Below are 13,625 nucleotides of genomic sequence, written 5' to 3' on the forward strand. Positions count from 1 at the left end.
ACCCATCCCATTCGCCTGAGAGGTGGCCTTCCCTAATGCTATGATCCATATTTGAGGGACTGGAGATTAGGAGCCCAGTTTCAGGCATGCGCCCATAATGGTCAGAACCAAACGCTGATGCCTGATCAGACACCGGGAGAGCTGAACCCTCTAAAACATGCCCGGCTCTGCTCAMCTCATTAGAAAACACAAGTTGCTTTTCTACCCAAATCTTGCCAGGAAAAACTTTCCAAAATTTTCAGATGGACAACCCATCTTTTCTAGAAAAACGTGGGGCTTTGCTGTGGTTTTCAGCCTTTTAAATACAGCATAGGTGCAGTTCTAGAAAACCAGTGCTCCAGCTTTGATGTTCCGTAATATATAAAGGTAAATGCAAGTCCAGCATCAGCCAAGGGCAGGCTTATACAGTTTCCACACTGGGAGCATCTATTCCATAACTAGAAATGCAGTGAGCTGGGAAAAAGGTAAAATTATTTTATGTTAATTTTTTTCCTTGTGTCTAGATGAGGGAAGCACAGCATGTGACCAAATAAAAAATTGCTTCCAGTTTCAGCTAAAGAAATAATTTACTGCATTCCTCTTGAAATATGAATTTTATGCTTTTTCTCGCTAATTTGGTTTTACCTCAAAAAAAAATCCTCTAAGTGACAAAATATTACACCCACTGTTTCTTAATAGAATCTGCCAAAAAGGATTATTATTAGAAACTACTAGAACTCAACTTTGAACTGGAAATTCTTGTGTAGGAATATGTATTTCTGTTATATTGATAGGCTCAAATGTTCTTCAGAGGGCGTGATTTAGAGCTGATCAGAGAAGGAAATTYATGTTGCATGGGAATTCTAACAGTTTGACATTTGCTTGTCGAATCATTAAACATTTCCAGAGGACAGAGTTACCAAAAAAATCCCAACTTGCTTTGGAAATGTCACACAAAAATATCTACATTTTGATACAAAATGTCAAAACAAAACATTGATTCAAGCTGCTATGTTTCAAAATGTCAGTTTCATACTTTTTATCAGCATTTTGGCTGTACATGACATTTAAATTTTATTTAGAAATTCTTGTAGAAAATTTCATTGAATTTTACTTTTTTGTAGTAAAATCCAGGCTCCTCCCCCAAAATCACATTTTCCAGCAAAAAAGCTTTTTTGTTCAAATCTTTTGCACAGCTCTAGTGAATGTATAGTGAGTGGCAAAATACCCCTTCATTAAAACTTCCTCCCAGATAGTTTTTTCCAATTTTTTAAAGATATTATAAAGTGCATTTTACTCCAATTATTCCACCCCTCCTCCCATACAGAGACACAATTCATTCAATTTATGGCCAGCACCATGGGAAAAGTCCTTTCCTATCACCTGAAAATCCCACCTGCTTTATCTCTGTGGACAAACCTAGTTAGAGGAAGACAGTCTAGTCTGAACAAGGTGACTCAAAAGGCCCCAGTTCATCTCAATGCTGATGCCCTTCGGTGGCACCTGTGCTGCGCTGCCCCTGTTGCTTGTCAGAAGCCTCCCCAGAAGCTGGGTCTCTTGTTTTTTGATTTCTCATCAGTTGCTTTTTCCCCTTTCTGACATAATTATATGCTCCACGTGGCCTGGCTGCATCTTTTATGCAGCACCTTCGCAGACGGAGGGAATCGCGAGAGTCCTCCCTTCTCTCTCCACTGCGTTACCACCCAGCACTTGTTTTTTCCAGCTGTTCGTCCCTCCGCTGGAGCTCTCTGCCTCCTGGAGCTTTCTCCACTGGGGCAACCTCCAGTTCCAGCCACCAGCTCCAATCCCAGGTCCACAAAAGCCCTCAGAAATTTTAGACTAGGGCTTGGACTGCTCCTGCTCCTCTATTAATCAGCGACTTGCACCCTGTTTTCCTTACCTCCAACTTTTGCTCATACCACTTCCAAACTCACTGCACAATGCTCTGCAGTTTTACAGCAATAAAATCCAGCTCTTAACTAATCTATTATTCCTCTGTATCTGAAAATGTGAGTAAAATTGGAAAGTAGAACTCAACCACATTTTCCAGCTCAACTTGCAAATGTGCTAGAGAAGAAATTATTTTCTCTTCTAACACTCTAGTCAAAAAGCATCAATTGGCAAGTTACACTCATTTACATACATTTTCTATTAAACTTTTCTATCATAAAAAATTGCCTTTATGATTCAGACACATAATTTATTATGCAATGCACCACCACCATCATCACACTGAATTGCATTTTACGTGTTTATACTAACAGGGAAGGTGATCAGCTTTACCCTTCTTTTCTTTATATGCATCATTCATCCTCCACCACCAAGATCTCTGGATTCAGTAGCATATCCATCATTATCTAACTGCCAACTGTTTTCAGAGGTTCCACCGCTTTAAGCTCATTATTTCCTCAGATTGGTGAATCTATAGAGAATCTTTCCACAACATACAGCAGTCAGCATGGTACATGTGTACAGATGAATGGTAGGGATTTGTCCTTCACAGCCTCTTTGTACCTAGCTTTGCCCCAGAACTGCAGCATGTAATGAGCAGCAAATGCATACTCATATGTCTAAAAATAACAAAAAGTTAAATGGCATTAAAAATAATAAGCAAATAGTGACATCTTTGTATGGATGAGCTGTTGCGAATAAATCCAGTTTACAGATTGTTTAGTAGTTTGGGGCAGTAGTTACTGTCTCCTCATAAAGCTGGTTAAAGCACATAGACAAAGAGCTGTGCTAAGATAAGGAATTTCTTTCCTGTCCCCATTTACCTTGGTGCATTTAATTTAATCAATAGCAGAATGGGGAAGAGGAGGAGAATTGGATGGTTCAAGAGTCTGATAATGGGATATTGAACCTTTCATCTCTATATCATTGATTCAACATAGGAATTGACACACTGGATCAGAGCAGTGGTCCATCTCCTCAAATATCCTCTCTGACAGTGGCCTGTACTAGATGCATTTCAGGGAAAGGCATCAGAAATCTTGTAGTAAGCATTTATGAAATAACTTGTCCATACAAAAGGTTTCTTCTTAACTGTCTCATTTAGAATTTGCTTATGGTCATACTCAGGGAAGTCTATGACCCTTCAAAAATCTTTTAATTGTTATGTAACGTGACACAGATGATCTGCTTATTTAAATAAATGTCTAACTTGCATTCTGTTGAAGTCTTGGCCACCAAGTTGCAAAGGGTTCCAGAGGAGAATTTTGCATTGTAAAAATTAATAATTTCATTTCAATCATTCTTAACTTGTTACCTTTCTAAATAAATAATGACTCCTGTCTATAGTGTGTTTGCTCTCTCTTTACTAGTCGTTATTATTAGTGGTCCTTCTTAGTCATCTCCTCTCTCAAGAAAATAATTTAAAATGTTTCAAGCCCTCTTGAAATGAAAATCTTTCCATGCTTCTAATTATTTTCATTGCCCATCTCTATACTTCATCCATTTCTGCTACATTCTCTTTGAGCTAGGATAACCAGAACTGAATATAATACTCGAGGTCAGGACACACCACTGATTTATTTAATGACATTATAAGATTTTTGGTATTGTTTCTGGCCCAGTCCTTTTGCATCCTAACAGTTTGTTTGCCTTTTTGACCCTTGCTCCATACAGAGCAGGGAGTTTCATTGAACCATCCAGTATAAGGCACAGGTCTTATCTTGAGTGACAACACCAATGTGTTTGAGTAGCTCAGATTATTCCTTCTTGTCTTCAATTTGTCAACACAAGCATTATCCTGACTATTCAACTAAATTTGTTAATTTTTGCTGAAGTTTTCCTATTGCTCTTTCCGATCTTGAATATTTTGAAATATTTGTATATTACTATAATTTGTACTTACAAATACCTTATGCATTTTTCTTAATTAAAATCTAGGGGAAAAGAACTGATATCTAGCCCTGCTATGAAGCCTGGAAATCCACACACACATACGTACATTAAATATAGGTTCATAATGTCTTTTTCTCTTCATTTTTCTCCTTCACTTAAACAGTTTCTAATCTGTGTTGTGTCCTTCTCCTGTGGGTATTTACTGGCAGCATCTTTTTTTTCAGAAGTTCAGTTAAAATACAGATTCTGATTCTCTTTCACTCATTGTTTGTTTGACATACTCAACACATTCTAATAGGTTAGAAAATAATGGGTTTCCTTTATGTCACTATGCCACCTGATGTCATTTTGTTATGTTACTATTATATAACATTAATATCAGTCTCACATTATTCCAATCCTAATTTTAGTTTAAAAGGACATATACTGAGCTGGAATTTCTAGGGATGTTCCTAATGCCTTAAAAAACAGCTTCAGCATTTGCTACTCTATTGGCAGTGACTGCATTTAATGGGACATTGCATATTTTCAAGAACATCTCAGTCAATTCCTTCTTAAATATCATTCCAAGTCTCAGATGTCCTGTCTACTCTAGCACCCTGAGAAAAAAATGACTGAGGCAGTTATTGTCCTTGCTGGCCTAAGTGAAATAAGCTGATGGTCTCGATTCAGGTCTCAGCACAAAATTCAAACCGAAAAATAAACAGATGACCTTGTTGGTAGCCTTAGCAAAGACATTATGTACATGCAGTACAAACAAAGTGAACAATCCTTTCTCCATGGGGAAGGCTGCTGTCCTTTGATATTAGAATTAAGGAGCTTTGGCATTGTCCTACACAAAATCTTTCAGCTTTTTTGTTCTGAATTCTTTCCTACATGAATAAGCATAGTGCTAAGTCTCTCAGGCTTTCAAATGTTCTTAATAAGAATTTTTATAGCATGATACTAAAGTATATCAACTGGGCTGCAAATAAGACATTGTTTAATACTACTCTATGGCTAAGACTAGCTCAAACACTTGTTTTCTGTGGGCTTTTTGTAAAACAAAACTAATGGGACTTCTCTAATCCATCACTACCGTGAATGTGCAATTCTGGCTCTGTGGACCTGAAGGCCACTTACAGACAGCTACATACAGTCCACATATGTCCACCTTTGTTCTCTTCTAGAAACCTCTTTACATGTGACGGGTGCTATTAAGTTCCAATTGCAAGGTTTCCCTATTTGCATGCAGGGTGTCGCCTCAGCATTTGGCTGCCACGAGAGCAAGTGGGCAGTACCACCCACCTGACTGACGTGTTCAGAGCAAAACAGTCGGCTGAAAGAAAAAGGCAGCTTAGTTGCATTCAAGATTTGCTCCACTCCAGAGATGCTGAGGATCCAGGAGGTCTCTGTACCTGCACCTGGCAGAGGGGAGGCMAAGAGACCGACAGCCTCGGCCGCACCGTGAGCGCACGCTCCCTCTCTCCCCACACTAGCCCAGCATTCCCAGGTTGCGTGGGAACCGAGCACCTCCACGAGCTGCGGGCATGGGGCATTTCTGCTTTACCCATGTATTCAAATCCCTCACAGGCGCATAAGCGCAGGCTGAAGACTTGCCCCATAACAAGGGAAATGTACATCATTCTCAACATCACTTATGCCAGCAGTGTTTTCAGGTTAGTTGTCAAAAAAAATTACCTGGAARCCTAAGACTGAGTTTCAAGTGAGACAGTTATTTTAAGGCTTGGTTTAATAAGCCTAATTTATTATGTGAAATAACAGAGTTCTGCAAACTACTGCGCAGCTGCATAGTTGAAGTTAGTAATTCATGTGCGTAACACTGCTAAAATAATGCGTCACGTGACYGGTCCAAAGCAGTCAGACATGGGGCCTCAACAGCAGCTACCTTCGCTGTTTTTGCTAAAACACAGAATAGCCAAGAGGACTAGTTATCTTAGCTGTAAATATCTGAGTTACAGAGGCACAGCTGGAGCACCAGGGCTCCCTACCCTTGCACAGCCTTTCCTATAGCTATAGCAGCATGCCACCATTGAGGGCTAAAGATGAAGAAGTTCTGTAACTTGTTACTGTCGTGCTTACAATAAAGCGTGACAACTCTCATCTTTGGCATTTCTGAATCTTTTTGGTGTCCATGTCTAAAGCATACATGTAGCATTCCTGAGTGCTACCCTCAGTAGATAAAAGCATACAATGTTTCAATAAACAGGATAAAACACTGCAATTACACAGAATGAGGAGACAACACCTGAACCAAGGACAGGTAAATGTGAGTGCACCCTTCAGCTGTTGGGCACACAGAAAATATTTAATTTTGATTGATTAAAGTAGGAGACTGAGAGAAAAAAAAAAGAGTTCTTTAAGCAAATAGCAGTAGAGTTTTCTCATGCATTAGGGCATAAAATGACACTCTGTGGGAGTCAGAAAGTAATTTTTCTCCTTCACATGAGATGTTGCACAACTGGCCAAGCACATTTATGAATGATTTACTCACAGTGCATAAGGTATGAGATATTGCTTTTAAGTTGGATGCATTGGTCATCTCTTCTGCTATAGCGGCTTCTATCTTTTACCTCCACATCTCACACTAATGCTGATAAAGGATAGTTAGGCATTTGGAAGCATATTTAAAAAGCAGCATCAAAAACATTTTGAAATATGCTCTGATATTCCAGTCAGACAAATAACTAGGAGCTGGAAACAATGCAGCAAGTGTTGAGGAAGAGGTATGAATACCATGCTTACATTTCAGCTTCAGCAAACCTTGCCAGGCACAGCTATGAGGGAATGGGAGGGTGAGTGGCTACAGCAGTGACCAGCCACAAAAGAAAGTAGCCAGAAACTGAAGCAAAAGAAGAGCTCAACTTATGTTTGTACCCCTTCCCCCAAGGGCCTGCAGTGTAATTTTAGAAGCCATCTGTATGGTTCAATTGGTGGCCTGCAATAGGAAATACAAAAATAGATGAAGATATGAACACAGAAAAAAAGAGGTTTGGGAGTGTCTAGTAAACATCTAAGTTTTCCAACATTTTATCAGGGATATTTGTAAATGGAAACAGGAGAATCAGTTGCTGAAAATATTTCAGGAACCTCCCTGGAGCTGAGCATTGGGGTTACCGCTGCATCACGGCATCAGCCAAAACACATGCTGAAAATCCTAGGTGGCTTTCCTACAAAACCTTGTAAAGTTTTGGGTGAAGAAATCACCTTACCTCAACCCATGGAGGTTCTGTCAATGGCATCTTTGTTATAAAAGCAGGCAAGCCCACTCCTGTCCAACTCCCAGCCAGGACCATCTGAGCCGGGCACAGCAGCTGGAGTGGGACAGGGGCTCCTTGATAACACTGCTGCTCCCAGCAACGTCTCGCCAGCAGCCAAAGTTTCAGGTTCACATGGTTGTAGCCTCCTGGAAACTGCTGCAGGACTGAGGTAACTTAGTTTATTTGACAAGCTCTGACAAATGAACAAGATACAAGGCTTGCGAAGGGATACCAGCTCCCTGCATGCACGGCAGAGTGGCTGGTTTAGTGGACTTTCACATAAATTTCCCGTTGCTTCAGCAAGATACAATACACCTGGAGAAATCTAGCAGGCAATAACCAGCTTCTTGTTTCTCAGTTAAAAATCCTCTAATTGCTTATGTGCTAATGGCCTCCATGACAAACACTTGCTAATATTCAAACAACTGAAGAAATATTAGCAATTTTTCCCTATTTCATTCATAACTGAAAACTGGACAATCTCAAGCCTGAGCTGCACAGAAGAAAAGGACTTCTTGGCACATTTGGTGGCAGTAAATCTTTCGCTTATCCTTTGAGGTGGGAAAGTATCTGTGGCTTTTTTTCATGCTTTTAACCAAACCGCAAACCTCTCAGCTGACAGCCACTCCTCCTTTCATGAGCCTTTTTCAAGAGAGGTATGGCTTAAAGAAGCTATAACCTCTTAATAGCCTTAATTTTTTTTTATTATTATTATGTTTTAATTCATTATAATCCCAATAAATCTGTGGAAGCCTAGAATTATAATTTGTTTCTTTAATGACTTACCTTTAAAACATTAGCTACAGATGGCATTAAATTATTATTTACCAAGAAAGAAACATGTACTTTGGTAAGACAAAACATTACCATTTTGTCTCTAGAGGTTTTATTTAGGGGAACAAAACAAAATCTGTTAGGGGTTGCCGTTTCTCCTCAGTCTGAGCTTAGAAGGTAATACTGATTTGTCACTAATTCTTCAAGTTACTATTTTATAGCTACTCCAACAACACTTTTTGGCAGCCTATGAGATGTCCTGCGGCGTACAATTAATCAGTACACTGCTCGGGCAAGGAAGTTGCACAAGCGCTCCCAGTATGTACATCGTGGTCTTGGTGCTCTGTATTAAACCACGGGGTCAATGAGGCTGCAATGCAAGCACAGGGGGCAGCTCTCTCATATGCTTTGGGTCAAACGGATGCTATAGGAGCCCACAAGAAAAAAGCTTCTGCCAAAAAAAAAAAAATTCCCAAAAGAGAAAGGGTCTTAGCAGGTGCCCCAAAGTAGGATTCATTTTTTTCATATTGTAGATATCTAAAGGTTCAGCCAGAGTCTGAGTTTCACATGGTTTTCTACAAGGAAAAAGAAATCTATGGTAAAATATACAGTCAAAGACTACATCTTGTTCCGTAATACAAGGTGCCTGTCCTGGAGGGAATGAGGTATGTCTGGAGTTCCTGTTTTCCCAGGATCACCAAGCAATGGGAGTTTTTGGTTCACAGAGGAACTTCATGTGGTCCAAACATGGGGCAAGCAGACCTCTGGAATGCAAACAGCATTTGTAGATAGTTACCTTCTCACAGGCACCTCGTACTGGCTAGCTCATGCCCTTTGGTCACAACCAAGGATCAGGGCCTGGATATAAAAGGGACTTTGGAGAAGAGATTATGTTTGTTTGTTTGTTTTCCGCAATTCTTGAGGTATGGCTCATCAGGCAGCATTAGACTGATAAATTCCATACACAGGGTGGATAGCACCTATCTTCTGTATAGAATATAGCATTATTTGTTGGTCCTGGGTTTACTTCATTGAAAGATTATTGACTCTTTATTTGTGGTGGGTATTATTGTGAGATTTTATTAGCTACTGGTCTACAGATCCAAAATGGCAACGCTAAGGGTGTGTGTTGGGCATTGTAGCCACAACAGCTCTCCAGGTGAGTGGACAAATTTAAAGCCTCAAGAAATTCTCACTTTAAGAACTACTGAGTTTTTACATTCAAGACCTAGCTATTGCCAGTCCCATATAATTTCGGACATAGTTCAAACATTCAGCAACATCCCCAATTAAGCCCAAAATTCAGAAAACATCCCAGCTCAAGAGAGAAAAGGCCACAGATACTCAAAAGGAAAGTGAAAGGGAGAAGGAAGAAGTAGGAAAAAGGCAGGATGATTTTATAGCTAGATTCTATACATTTAGAGAAAAACACACACACATTTAGGACTCTATTTCTGTCACCCTCCTCTGAAGTATTGGTTACTGTCAGAGAGAGGAAATTGAGCTAGATGGACCCTAATCTAATATGGTTTCTCCTGTAATCCTATTTCCATGGAGATCTGTTATTTTACTGAAGGCAGCAGAACTAACAGATTCTGTTATTTGATAATTGTGGATCTGTTTTTGAGGATCTAACTGCAATAAATTGTCTACTTCCACTTTCTCAGATAACAGGCCAAATTTTGCCTACAGGTCTTCTGAGTCAATGTGAGACATAAATGTACTATCAAAGCAGAACCGTGGGCTCATAGCCACTTACTCCCTACAAGCTATTTTATTTTGCGCATTTGTGTTTTTCCAGCTGTGAATGAGTTAATATTATTTTGAGGAATCTTAACTTTTAAACTCCTGAAAGTCTGTGTTTAAAACAATTCATTTTTAATGTTAAAGTAGTTTTAGTTGTTGTTTTCTGAATTTGAAGTGTTTCCAAAGACACAAAACAGACTAACTGAAAGGATACAATAAAAAAATCTTTGTGGGTGTTTACTTGTAACAACAGCAGATAAAAATATTGCAAACAAAAAATGCAAGTTTGCATTGGCAGTACCCCTTTAAACCTGCACTCGCCAGGTCCATAAAGGATGCTCTTTCTTACTATTTCTGCCTGGCCACATGCACAAAAACAGGAACCCTTGATTAAACATATCCATGGCCATGTATGAGCATGGCAAAAAAACCTGGACGGATCCACAGCTAGGTGAGCAGCATTGCTGCTCTGAGGAAAGTGGGACTATGCTGATTCTCACTGCTCCGTTTATGCCGTTTTCCTTTGCTTGTGTTCTCCCACCAGTGGTGTTATGAGGCAGTTAAAAAAAAATGAATATTATTAAACATGTATTAGCAACTTGTTGTTAAGCAATAAGAGTTAATGGGAGGACATTTCCTGGCAGTTAATGGTTGGCCAGAGAAGACGACTGGGGTCCTTAACACAGTCAGTCATGAAACGTGAAGCGATTCCCTTGCTTTTACCCATTGCTATTTCTATTTTGTTCCCCTCTGTTTACATCTCCAGTTTTCTGCACTACACTGATGTGCATTTCATTTTCTTCTTTTAGACACTTACCTGCTCCCAGCCCTTAGCAACTGGCACAGCAAAACTTCATTCACAGTAGTCTATGAGATTTCCAGTGAATTATGCTTGAATTGCTGATTAAATGAAGATTATTATTAAATATTAAAATCAAGACTTTACCCACATTTTAGCGGTCACAGATGAAAAAACTACACAGATCAGTATAATCCATTTATTGGTTTATGGCTGAAAAGTCCTATAGGGAGTGTCACAATTCCCCCTGCTGTCCCTGAGTGCATTTTGCATTAGGACCTCTGATTTAGCTGAAAGATATATAAAAATCACACACAGCCAGACGGATCCCTCCTGGCTACACATCTGAGAAGGCTCAGGAGCATAAGGTCGACACACAGCAACTTATGCTCACAAAATGAGCCCAAGAACCACCTGTTTCAGATGTTAGTATGCAAAGATTTTCAAGGTTTAGCGCTTTTGACCAAACCACACCACTCTTGGGGGATCTGTTCGCWMTCTCTCTCTCTCCCTCCCCCTCCCTCCTTCCCTCCTGCTACTAACCTTGCACACAAAAGCAATGAAAAGCTAAAGGATAGCGAACTGCTTCATGAAAGCATGTTTTAAGCAAAGTAGCTGTTTATCTTATTCAAGGAGTTTGATGCTAAAAGGGTTCAGCCATGAAAACATCTCCTTTGAGATCAGGGTAATCTCTGGTATAGCTAAGGATGATGTTGTCACTAATAGTTACCTGGTTTGAGCTATGCCTTTTTCTTTTTCTTTTTTTTCCTTCCAATTTTTCAGAGCAATATAGCTTAGTTCAAACTTGAAGACAGTCACACTGCAATTTTTTATTATGCTGACTCCTTTTGCATAAAGAAAAAGCTGAGTTCTGTTTGCATTTGATGCAACAACTCTAGAGCTTTTTACTGATTTTTACATATATAAAAATAGTCATTTTTAAATATTGAGAACACTGCTATTACTTTCTTATTATGTCCCTTGCTATGCATTTGTAGCTCTGATCTAGAACAATATCAGAATATCTGAAAATAAATAAAACCCTATATTAGTTATGGATGTGTTTTCTTTTTCCATAACCTCCATCCATTCTTATTTTTTAAGTCCATCCCTTTTTAAATCAAGCTCAAGAGAAAGATTTACAGGTAGACTGTAATTGGCTCAAAACCTAGTAAAGGGGCCAGAGAAGGCTAGCAATGYTGTTCCACAAGATTGCAATTTTTTAAGAACGTAAATGTAACGTAAATGTGAACACACAAAGTACGGGAATGAGTGATCTAGCATTTCATTTCCTAGCTGAAGGCTGAGTATTTACTGAATCTTGCAGGTTCATTGAAGAAGGTTTTTTGGGGGGGTTTTTTTGGAAGGCATTTTGGCTGAACTTGGATAATACRCTTGGGAGAGCAGCTGCTTACAGCAAGAAAGGAGAAGGTGTAAGATTAATCTCAGTATGCTTTGGGTGCTATATTGACTGAGATCTCTTTTCCTTCCATAAGTTCATTAATGAGGCTCTACATTAAGAGAATAAAACAAAAAAAAATCCTCGATATTGACCAAAAAAGCAAAATGAAGCACTTTTTAAAGCTATATAAACTATACCAACACCTTCAGTGAAGAGATAAGTGGCAGAACCTTTTGGCTTCCAAGGACAAAAGTCTTAAAGAAGTAAAAATGCTATTTCTTTAGATGATCAAAGCATTGGGAGCAGGTAGAGTTTTCAGCTACTGATCCCCTTCACTTTTATTCCTTTAGTTTAGACTGATAGTGGTTACTAATGAGGAAATTACTGAATTTCACAGCTCCCTCTGTTTGTAAGCTTTCCATTAAAACCTTTAATTTTTAGAAAGATTTTTGTTATTCAAAAAGATTTAACAAATGTTTTGACTAAACAACTGCTTCTTCACAACCAGTGTTCCTGTCATTAACTATTGTTATTACTGGTGTAGGAGTCTCATGACTTTTTCCCCTAATTGGACAACAGTAATTGTAATAAAGAAGGAAAAGACAAGGTCAAGTTACTGAAGTCTCGTACCAGATCCTTTCAGTCCCTTTCAGATGGGAGCAATTTGTAGATCGGGAAGAGCTGGGATAAGGAAGAAGGATAAGGATATTTTAGGACATTCAAAAAGTCCTGCAGGGCAACTTGACTCAGATATTGCCAAAGGCAATTAGGCTGTTGGAATACTTATTGGCTAAGATCAATTTAAAAGTAAATTTCTCTGATCATTGTTTGCAGTGATTGTATGTGCAGGCTGGAGAACCCGATGACGCATCTGCTCTCACTAAGCCAGCCAGCCCTCTCCTACTCATGAGCTCCCATTGTCAAGTGCCCATCACATCAGTAGCTTCACTTTGCCTGCTTTCTTTCTGAGACTGAATATCTCCATTTCAGTTGCGTCTATAAGGCACAAGCAGAGTCAGGACTTTATTGCGGTAGGTGCTTTTCACTGAGATTGCTCCCTGCTGCCTCAGTGAAAGGAGCTCACGTATGGGATGAGTAGGTCCACCTCCTACTCATGGCCTCTGTCCTCTCACTGACCTTCTGCTCTGCCTCTCCTTCTTTCCTATTCTGTTCTCGACTTCCCTTCACAATTGCCCATCCTCCTCTGCAGATGGTCTCTCTGCTGCTCTCTCTTTCACCTAATATGGATTTTGATTTGTCACAAAAAAAGACCTAAAGAAATAATGTTGACCGTGAACTCTACATTTATACTTCCTCAACAGAAACTCTGCCTGCATGAAAATCAAATAGGGAACGGAATAAAACATGGTGATTTTGAGACAATTTTTCCCTGATTCCCAGAGAAGCCCAGAAGTCAGGAAGTCGCTGTCAGCTCCCTGTTTCTGTGTTTCAGCCTTTTTTGAGCACAGGTTAGAGCTTCATGCCACCACTTTTGGCTCTTATTCTGTCTTTCCTGGAGTAAGAAGCATATGGGAATGCATGACAGAGCTTAAGCTGCTGCAACCCTGAGATGGCGAATATTATTACAAATTAGAGCAGCCCTGAAAGCGCTCCAGCTTCCGCCTAAGGACGATCCCAGATCTCCTTACAGCCTGCCTTCTCAGCACAGCTCTGCAAGACCCCAGGTTTTCTCCCAGTAGAGTCACAGGGTGTTAAAAATGGGCAGTTTGACTCAGTGCAGCTAAGAAAACTGTCAAAGCGAGATGATCCAATGGCAAACACACTGTGAGCTGAAGTCAGAGACAGCAGCGTTCTCCCCCTT

The sequence above is a fragment of the Apteryx rowi genome, unplaced genomic scaffold (assembly GCF_003343035.1).
Source record: "Apteryx rowi isolate R43461 unplaced genomic scaffold, aptRow1 scaffold_121, whole genome shotgun sequence".
In the NCBI taxonomy this organism is placed as follows: domain Eukaryota; kingdom Metazoa; phylum Chordata; class Aves; order Apterygiformes; family Apterygidae; genus Apteryx; species Apteryx rowi.